Here is a 10,884-nt window from a genome sequence, read left to right on the forward strand (position 1 = left end):
ATGCTTTTAGGCTATTTGAAGCAAGTTCATATTCTGTGAGTTTCGGCCAAGTAGGATTTAAAAGACCTAGAGGCCTTAGAAATGAAACCAAATGTGTTAAAAGTACTTATTATGAAAATAGGATAATGTGTTGATTGTTTCACATGCTTGTATAATTTTTCCATGACCTAAATGAACCCTTGAATGCTTCGGTCATGAAGGAATAGATGCCCTAGAAACCCTAGGACTTAAATTAAATATGCTCATGTCACTCTACATGAAATATGACAAGTAGAAAGCCAAGGTTCAATTGCTATATGTTGTTTTATGACCTAAAATGATGCTAGGGTATGTTTCGGCCATAACTATTGTATGATGCCTTGTATGAATTTATGCATAATGTCAGTCCAAGTTCACATGCTTGTATGCTTGTTTGAAGCCTAATGAGAACTTGTTAAATTTCGGCCATGACATATGTTAAGGGCTTAAAGAACTTAGGAACTAATTCAAATGTGTCAAATGTGTTTACCTTGTTCCTTGGTAAAAATGTTATAAATATGATTTAAAGTTGTCCATGCTTTTATGTCATATGGAACCTTGTTTCACACCTTAAGGTTTCGTCCATGTAAAAATTAGGGACTTGAAGAACTTAGAAACTAAGTTAATCATGTTTATAATGCTTCCTATGAAAATGTTATGATGATAATTTAGGTGCCACATGCTTGGATGTTGTGTTTAACCTAAATTGAGCTCTAAAGGGTTTCGGCCACAAGGGTTTAGGAAGCTTAAAACCAAGATAAATATGATACCATGTTTCCTATGATAGGATAATCACAAGATACACCCTTATGCTTAATATGTATGCTTGTGATTTATGACTTATGATATGATATGCATGCTTTTATGATATGATATGCTTTGTGCTTAAATTATGCATGCTTATGTTATGATATGTGGTTAAATTATGCATGCTTGATGCTATGTTTAGTGCTTAAAATATGCATGCTTTCATGATATGATATGTGGTTAAATCATGCATGCTTGACGATATGCTTTATGCTTAAGATATGCATGTTTTTATGATCTATGCCTAAGTGATGCATATTGATATGACATAATGTATGCCTAAGTGATGCATACCTTTATGATATGATGTATGCCTAAGTGATGCATACCTTTATGACATGATGTATGCCTAAGTGATGCATACCTTTATGATATGATGTATGCCTAAGTGATGCATACTTTTATGACATGATGTATGCCTAAGTGATGCATACTTTTATGATATGATGTGTGCCTAAGTGATGCATGCTTTTATGATACATGATATGTATGACATGTACTTTACTTTATATGTGAGTGGCTTGTACCAAGGGTGGGCTCCATAAGCGCCCCGGGGACTAAGGACCTCGTTAGGGATGGGCTCCTAAGTGCCCCTAGGACTAAAGGCCTAGTATGTTTGCCTCGTAGGGTTCAAGACTTGCTACCTTGGACCTACAAGGTTGCGCGCAATATGTAAGTGGTACATAGGCGGGATCCCCCTTATGTTGAGATTATTTTCAAGTATATATATGTAAAAGAAAATGGTTTTAAAGATCATGAGACATACACATGTTTTTCGGATACATGTTTTCCAAAATCATATTGCATACACCTTATGATTATGCTATGTTTCATGTTATGCTCTTGATTATGATATGCCATGATAAGGTATGATTACGTTATGTTCATGCTATATCTTATAGACATGTTTCGGCCATTGAATTGTTGACGCTTGATATATAGATTTCGGCCATGGATATGATGATGCCTTGATGTACATGTTTCGGCCATAGTATGATGCTTTGATATACATGTTTCGGCCATGCTTTGATATACCATGATACTTGTTGTTATGCCATGTCTAGCTATGTTTTATGCAATGCACTATGTATATGTTTCGGCCATGGTGATGCTTGATATGCTATGACTAGTTGTGATTATATTATGATGCATGATATGTTTGAATAGAATGCTATGTTATGCCATGATTAGTTGAGATTATGACTTGTTGATGCATTCTTGATTATGTGCTGATTGTTGGTTTTAGTGAGTAGGAAAGGAACTTACTGAGCCATGAGTGCTCATAGCTTACTTTCCTTGTACCACAGATAAAGGAAAAAGCTGGATGAGTTAGAGGAGCAGCAGGAGGGGCAACGAAGATGTGTGTGGCAGTGGCTAGGCAACCAAATAAATAAGAACCTGCTTAAAGTTTCTTTAAAGAACTATGCATTGGTATTTTATGACTTGTGATACCTAAACATGTGTGGCTTGACATTATGATTCCACTAGATTTGATGTTATGATTTTGATGTCATGTGATAGTATAGTTCAAAAGAAATTTAAAAGAAAAGTTTTATTAAAACTATGAAAATTATTTTAAGTCTTCCGCTGTTTTAAAAAGAAAAAAAATTATACGTAGAGTATCGTAGCCCCGTCCCTTAGGGTAGCAGGGAGGGCGGGCGTTACAGGTTGGTATTAGAGCCAAAGTTTTTTGCCAGCTCACTACACACACATCAAGCCTCTTACCTGCCGCTCCAAGTAAGAATGTTTATGCTTAATTTACTTGTTATATGCTTATGTTTAATTTTCTTGTTACATGCGTATGTTTAGTTTCATGTTATATTGCCCATGCTTTATTTTCTTTACTACATTGCTTATGCTTCATTTCCTTATGTCATATTGTCTGTCATTCTATTCCTGATTTTTCCTTATGTTGTTTATGCTTTAGTTCATGTTTTACTTACTTATGTTTGATGCTTTATTCTATGCTTTTAGTTATAAATTGGTTTAGGATTACATATTGGTAGGTTAGGGATAATACCATAACAAATAGATAGAAACAAACCAGTACGTTAGATTGGCTAAAATCGATAACCACTTACACTAGTCTATTTTCTTTTAGATAAACATGGTTAGGACACGCAATGCCCGAACCGGAGGAACAGTAACTCCACCAGATCTGACGCAGGTAGTCGCAGACCTCCAGCATCAGATCGCAGAACAACAACAGCTGATCACTACCTTAATGGGTCAGCAAGGCAACCTAGTTACCCCACCGATGAATCCACTACCTGTTGTACCTACAGCCGCACCAGTGCCCCCGGCAGCCCCTACTCCGATGGTCCAACAAGAGGCCTATCTGATTCAGTGGCAAAGGCTTAAGCCGGAAGCATTCTCGGGAAACTGTGAACCATGGGATGCGCAAGCCTGGCTCAAAACCGTGGAGAACATAATGGAATTATTGGATTGGCCTGAACACGAGAAGGTCAAATGCGCGTCGTTCTGTCTTACCGGAGATGCCCGGATGTGGTGGGACAGAGTAAAGGCGAAAAGACAAATCAACCAAATGCAGTGGACAGATTTTGAGACAGAATTCTTAGAGGAATTCTTCCATATGCGAGTGACCAACAAGTACTATGACGAGTTCACTGAGTTCCGGCAAGGTGATCTGTCGGTTAACGAAGCCGTTAAGAGGTTCAACCGCCTAGCCCGACTGTGCCCAGAACTGGTTCGAACCGAAAAAGAAAGGGTCCGGTTAATGTTAAAGATTCTCCGACCCGAGATAGCTCTGAACGTAGCCGGCGGAGTTAATAGACCGCAGACTGCAGAGGAACTAGTCAGCAGCGCCCTGATTACCGAGCACTATCAGGAAGCAATGAATAAGGGAAAGAACCAAGCACTGACCGGAGGACAAAAATCGCACAGTACCAGAACTGACTGGAAAGGAAACTCAAGTGGAAAGAGGAAGCAGTGGAATAAAACAAAAGGTGGTCCAGCCAATAAGCAGACCAAGTACCCTCAGTGTGCCACATGTGGAAAGATGCATTCTGGTATATGTCTTCTGAGCACTAAAAAGTGCTACAACTGCGGAAGGGAAGGTCATTTGGCGAGAAATTGCCCTACTCAGTCTCAGGCACTACCTTCGCAGAATTTCCAGAACAGGAGTGCCCCCGCACAGCTTCACCAGATGCAAGCTGCCATAGAAGGGACTTCAATCAGCCAAGGAAGATTAGAAGCCCCTCCCACTATGACCAATGCCAGAGTCTACTCTCTTACCAAGGAAGACGTGGCGAATGCCTCTACCGTTGTCACAGGTCAGCTACTTATTTACAATCAGTATGCTGTAGTATTATTTGATACCGGGGCAACACACTCGTTCGTCTCAACACCTTTTATGAAGAAGCTAGATATACCACTCCGAACTCTAGAGGACACATTCTTAACAACCTTACCATCCGGGGAGATTATGTCATCGGACTATATGCTGCAAGCAGTACTTATTCGGATCGCAAACAGAGAACTCTACTGCAATCTGATAATACTTGATATGCAGGATTATGACATAATTTTGGGCATGGCCTTAAGAATTAATCAAGAGCCGCAAAAGTAAAGTGATTTTCCGACCCGAAAATGAACCAGAGTTTGAATTTTACGGAGAATCAAAAGGAACGGAGAAGTTATTGTCATCTATTAAAGCACAAAAGATGTTAGATAAAGGATGTATGGGGTTTCTAGCACAAGTGGTTGATATCAATCAAATCAAAGACCCAAAGCTAGAAGATGTCAGAGTAGTATGCAACTATCCAGAAGTATTTCCAGAAGAACTACCAGGGTTGGCCCCTGACAGAGAGATAGAATTCGGAATCGAATTGATTCCTGGTACTCAGCCGATTTCAAAAGCACCTTATCGTATGGCTCCGGCTGAATTAAAGGAACTTCAGGAACAGTTATCCGAATTACTCAACAAGGGACTTATTCGTCCTAGTCACTCTCCATGGGGAGCTCCAGTGTTATTCGTAAAGAAGAAGGATGGGTCTATGCGAATGTGTATAGACTACCGAGCGCTGAATAATGTGACGATCAAGAATCGGTACCCACTCCCACGGATCGATGATCTGTTCGATCAGCTGAAGGGTGCGACCGTTTTCTCAAAAATAGATCTACGATCCAGTTATCATAAAGTGAAGGTGAAACCAGATGATATACCGAAAACAGCATTTCGAACTCGGTATGGACATTATGAGTTCATAGTTATGCCTTTCGGAGTAACCAACGCTCCTGCTGTATTTATGGATCTGATGAATCAAGTATTTACGGCATATCTTGATAAATTTGTAATTGTCTTCATTGATGATATACTTATCTACTCAAGAACCCCAGAAGAACATGCTGAACATCTTAATACTGTACTACAGATCCTTCAAGAGAAACAACTATATGCAAAATTCTCCAAATGCGAGTTTTGGCTTGACCGGGTAATATTTCTAGGTCATGTCATCTCCAAAGATGGAGTTATGGTGGATCCAAGTAAAATCGAAGCTGTAAATAACTGGAACCGACCAAAGAATGCCAGCGAAGTCAGGAGTTTTCTCGGACTAGCAGGTTATTACAGGAAATTTGTAGAGAATTTTTCTAAAATCGCGGCCCCTATGACAGCCCTCACCAAGAAAAATATAAAGTATGAATGGACAGAAGCTTGCGAGAAGAGTTTCGCGGAATTAAAAAGGAGACTGACCAGTGCTCCTATTCTTACTCTTCCGGAAACCAACAAAGGCTTCGATATGTACAGCGATGCTTCCATCACAGGACTTGGAGCTGTACTCATGCAAGATGGCAAAGTCATTGCCTACGCTTCTAGACAACTTAAAGAACATGAGAAGAATTATCCCATTCACGACTTAGAACTAGCAGCCGTGGTCTTCGCTCTCAAAATATGGAGACATTATTTATATGGAGCTCAGTGTAAGATTTATACCGACCATCAGAGTCTGAAATATTTCTTCACACAAAAAGACCTAAATATGAGGCAACGCCGATGGCTCGAGCTAGTGAAGGATTACGACTGCGAGATTCTTTATCACCCAGGAAAGGCGAATAAAGTGACCGATGCACTCAGCCGAAAGTTCAGTGTCACCTGATGCAACTATTTTAAAGTTCGAGGACGAACTTTTTATGAGGTACGGGGTACTGTAATACCCACTAAGCTTGTAAGATAAGTATATGAAGGTGGGATTTTTCCTTAGAAAAATAATAGGAAGTGAGTTGAACCAAAAAAAAAAAAAAAGGAAATAAAAAGAAATAAAAATAGGGAGAGGTCAAGGATTGAACCTTGAACCTCTTATATTATATTTCATAGAATTAATGGGTAATGACCAGTTGGGATAGGAATAATATGTTGATAGCAAAGGAGGGAAACTCATGATAAAGGTAAGAGTAAAAGCTAGCCAAAAGGAAACAAGTAAAGAGCAAGAGAAAGGCAATTTGCCTTCCTCCCTTCCTCTCCCTCTTCCTCTTTGATTTTGCCGAAATGTTTAAAGAGGAATTAAGGGGATTCATTCCCCCTTATTTCACCATGAATGATGAAGATAAATAAACAAATAAAAATAAAAATAAAATAAAATAAAAGGGCTAAGGGAGAAGGAAAGCAAAAACTAAGTTTGCTACCTCTTCCCCCTTAACATAAAAGAGAATATGTAAAGGGAAAATTCTATTTTCTCTCATTTTTCTCATTCTCTCCTCTCCCTCACCGAAACCTCAGTTCCCCTCTCCTCCATTTTTGGCCCCAAGCCAAGGTTTTCTCCTAAGAAAACCTAAGATACAAGGAGGACTTAGCAAAGGAATCAAGGGAAAGGAACTAGAAGAAGAGGCTACTTCTTCTTCTTCATACCTTAGATCCACAAGCGAAAAAGGATGTAAGCTTTTCCCTCACCTGTGGTACAAGGCTTTTATGTGCTTTTCGGATTTTATGAAGATTTTAAAACCTAGAAACAAGTTTGAGAAAATTCGGCCAAGAAGAGCTTTCAAAATCTAATGGTGTTTAAACTAGTCTTCACTACATGATAGATTTTTCTATTCTATTTAAAGGGGTTTTTCTTCATTCTTTTATACCTATATGATGCTTGATCAGAGGAGTACTGAACCCTAGAATTTTGGTCAAAAATATTCTTAAGAGGCTAGGGAAAATCTATTGTTTTACCCAACTAGTACAAGGTTCTCCCTATGAAATATTAAGGATCATGTATTAGTTTTCCTTCCTTAGAAGATATTTGAAACTAAGAGAAAACCCACTCATATGATTCGGTCAAGAAAGGGTTTAGGGTTAGGAAGACCTTGAAATTTAAATAACCATGCTCATGTGTTAGAATACAAAGATCTTAAAGGATTGGTATGCTTGAATATTGCTAGAATTCCATGAACTCCTTCTTAGGGTTTTTCGGCCATGATGAGATGGATAGCTTAGAAAAGCTTAAATAAAATTTTAATATGCTCAAGACCTCCGTACTGTTTATATATGAAAGTTGTTCAATGCCCTCATGCTTAATTAGGGTGTAGAAAAATTAGTGGATGACATATAACATGTATGATCACAAGGGGTCCTAGCTTATTCATGAACCAATTTGTATACATGTTTCTTAGTAACTTTTGCCATGAAACTTACTTAGGTTTTTCATGCTTTAGGCCACTTAAAAACCTAGCTAAGGAATGGTAGGTTTTGGCCACGAGAAAAAAATAAGAGAAAAAGGAGGAAAAGAAACCTAGAAAGCCTAAGACACAATTCATATGTATACTCATTATGCTTGTCCTTATACATGCTATGAAACTTGTATAAATTCTCATGCTTTTAGGCTATTTGAAGCAAGTTCATATTCTGTGAGTTTCGGCCAAGTAGGGTTTAAAAGACCTAGAGGCCTTAGAAATGAAACCAAATGTGTTAAAAGTACTTATTATGAAAATAGGATAATGTGTTGATTGTTTCACATGCTTGTATAATTTTTCCATGACCTAAATGAACCCTTGAATGCTTCGGTCATGAAGGAATAGATGCCCTAGAAACCATAGGACTTAAATTAAATATGCTCATGTCACTCTACATGAAATATGACAAGTAGAAAGCCAAGGTTCAATTGCTATATGTTGTTTTATGACCTAAAATGATGCTAGGGTATGTTTCGGCCATAACTATTGTATGATGCCTTGTATGAATTTATGCATAATGTTAGTCCAATTTCACATGCTTGTATGCTTGTTTGAAGCCTAATGAGAACTTGTTAAATTTCGGCCATGACATATGTTAAGGGCTTAAAGAACTTAGGAACAAATTCAAATGTGTCAAATGTGTTTACCTTGTTCCTTGGTAAAAATGTTATAAATATGATTTAAAGTTGTCCATGCTTTTATGTCATATGGAACCTTGTTTCACACCTTAAGGTTTCGGCCATGTAAAAATTAGGGACTTGAGGAACTTAGAAACGAAGTTAATCATGTTTATAATACTTCCTATGAAAATGTTATGATGATAATTTAGGTGCCACATGCTTGGATGTTGTGTTTAACCTAAATTGAGCTCTAAAGGGTTTCGGCCACAAGGGTTTAGGAAGCTTAAAACCAAGATAAATACGATACCATGTTTCCTATGATAGGATAATCACAAGATACACTCTTATGCTTAATATGTATGCTTGTGATTTATGACTTATGATATGATATGCATGCTTTTATGATATGATATGCTTTGTGCTTAAATTATGCATGCTTATGTTATGATATGTGGTTAAATTATGCATGCTTGATGCTATGTTTAGTGCTTAAAATATGCATGCTTTCATGATATGATATGTGGTTAAATCATGCATGCTTGACGATATGCTTTATGCTTAAGATATGCATGTTTTTATGATCTATGCCTAAGTGATGCATATTGATATGACATGATATATGCCTAAGTGATGCATACCTTTATGATATGATGTATGCCTAAGTGATGCATACCTTTATGACATGATGTATGCCTAAGTGATGCATACCTTTATGATATGATGTATGCCTAAGTGATGCATACTTTTATGACATGATGTATGCCTAAGTGATGCATACTTTTATGATATGATGTGTGCCTAAGTGATGCATGCTTTTATGATACATGATATGTATGACATGTACTTTACTTTATATGTGAGTGGCTTGTACCAAGGGTGGGCTCCATAAGCGCCCCAGGAACAAAGGACCTCGTTAGGGATGGGCTCCTAAGTGCCCCTAGGACTAAGGGCCTAGTATGTTTGCCTCGTAGGGTTCAATACTTGCTACCTTGGACCTACAAGGTTGCGCGCAATATGTAAGTGGTACATAGCCGGGATCCCCCTTATGTTGAGATTATTTTCAAGTATATATGTAAAAGAAAATGGTTTTAAAGATCATGAGACATACACATGTTTTTCGGATACATGTTTTCCAAAATCATATTGCATACACCTTATGATTATGCTATGTTTCATGTTATGCTCTTGATTATGATATGCCATGATAAGGTATGATTACGTTATGTTCATGCTATATCTTATAGACATGTTTCGGCCATTGAATTGTTGATGCTTGATATATAGATTTCGGCCATGGATATGATGATGCCTTGATGTACATGTTTCGGCCATAGTATGATGCTTTGATATACATGTTTCGGCCATGCTTTGATATACCATGATACTTGTTGTTATGCCATGTCTAGCTATGTTTTATGCAATGCACTATGTATATGTTTCGGCCATGGTGATGCTTGATATGCTATGACTAGTTGTGATTATATTATGATGCATGATATGTTTGAATAGAATGCTATGTTATGCCATGATTAGTTGAGATTATGACTTGTTGATGCATTCTTGATTATGTGCTGATTGTTGGTTTTAGTGAGTAGGAAAGGAACTTACTGAGCCATGAGTGCTCATAGCTTACTTTCCTTGTACCACAGATAAAGGAAAAAGCTAGATGAGTTAGAGGAGCAGCAGGAGGGGCAACGAAGATGTGTGTGGCAGTGGCTAGGCAACCAAATAAATAAGAACCTGCTTAAAGTTTCTTTAAAGAACTATGCATTGGTATTTTATGACTTGTGATACCTAAACATGTGTGGCTTGACATTATGATTCCACTAGATTTGATGTTATGATTTTGATGCCATGTGATAGTATAGTTCAAAAGAAATTTAAAAGAAAAGTTTTATTAAAACTATGAAAATTATTTTAAGTCTTCCGCTGTTTTAAAAAGAAAAAAATTTATACGTAGAGTATCGTAGCCCCGTCCCTTAGGGTAGCAGGGAGGGCGGGTGTTACATGATCGACCGCCTAGGTGTCCCTCGCAAGATCCTTGATGCACTTCCTTCAATATATATTCAGCGTCCTCCGAGCTGACGCACTTTAAAAGCGGCCAGGAAAAAGCTTTCTTGTAAAGCTGGTCCCCGATGAGGGTGAACTGACCGGCTCTCCTTCTTAGAAATTTGGCTTCAACCCGGTCAGACGGAGTGGCTCATGACCGCAAAAACTCTACTATAGTCGTCCTCCAATCGCTGGGGAACGTGAGGCCCTCCATCCTGTTAATATACGCTACTAAGGATACCCGCTCGATTGCTTGTAGAGCGTCGATCGGTGTTATTGAACTAGCCAGCTTCGCCAACTCATCTACTGCCTAGTTATCTGCTCGGGGAATTTTTTGCACGACCACCTCGCCAAAGCTAGTCTTGAGCCTTTCGAAGGTCTCCAAGTAGAGCTTGAGCCTTGGACTGTTGACCTCAAAAACTCTTGAGAGTTTCTGAGCGGCGAGCTGAGAGTCAGAAAAGATAATCACTCGGCTTGCTCCCACATGTCGAGCGGCCTGCAGTCCTGCTATGAGGGCTTCATATTCCGCCTCATTATTAGTAGCTCGATAATCCAACCGAACGGACAGATGCATCTGCTCTTCCTGTGGTGAGATTAACAGAATGCCGACTCCGCTCCCGAGTCGAGTTGATGACCCATCCACATAGACCTTCCAGGAAGCCTCAGGCTCGGGGCTCTGTACTTCCGTGACGAAGTTCGCCAGGGATTGCGCTTT

The sequence above is a fragment of the Zingiber officinale genome, chromosome 10B, assembly GCF_018446385.1.
Source record: "Zingiber officinale cultivar Zhangliang chromosome 10B, Zo_v1.1, whole genome shotgun sequence".
Lineage (NCBI taxonomy): Eukaryota > Viridiplantae > Streptophyta > Magnoliopsida > Zingiberales > Zingiberaceae > Zingiber > Zingiber officinale.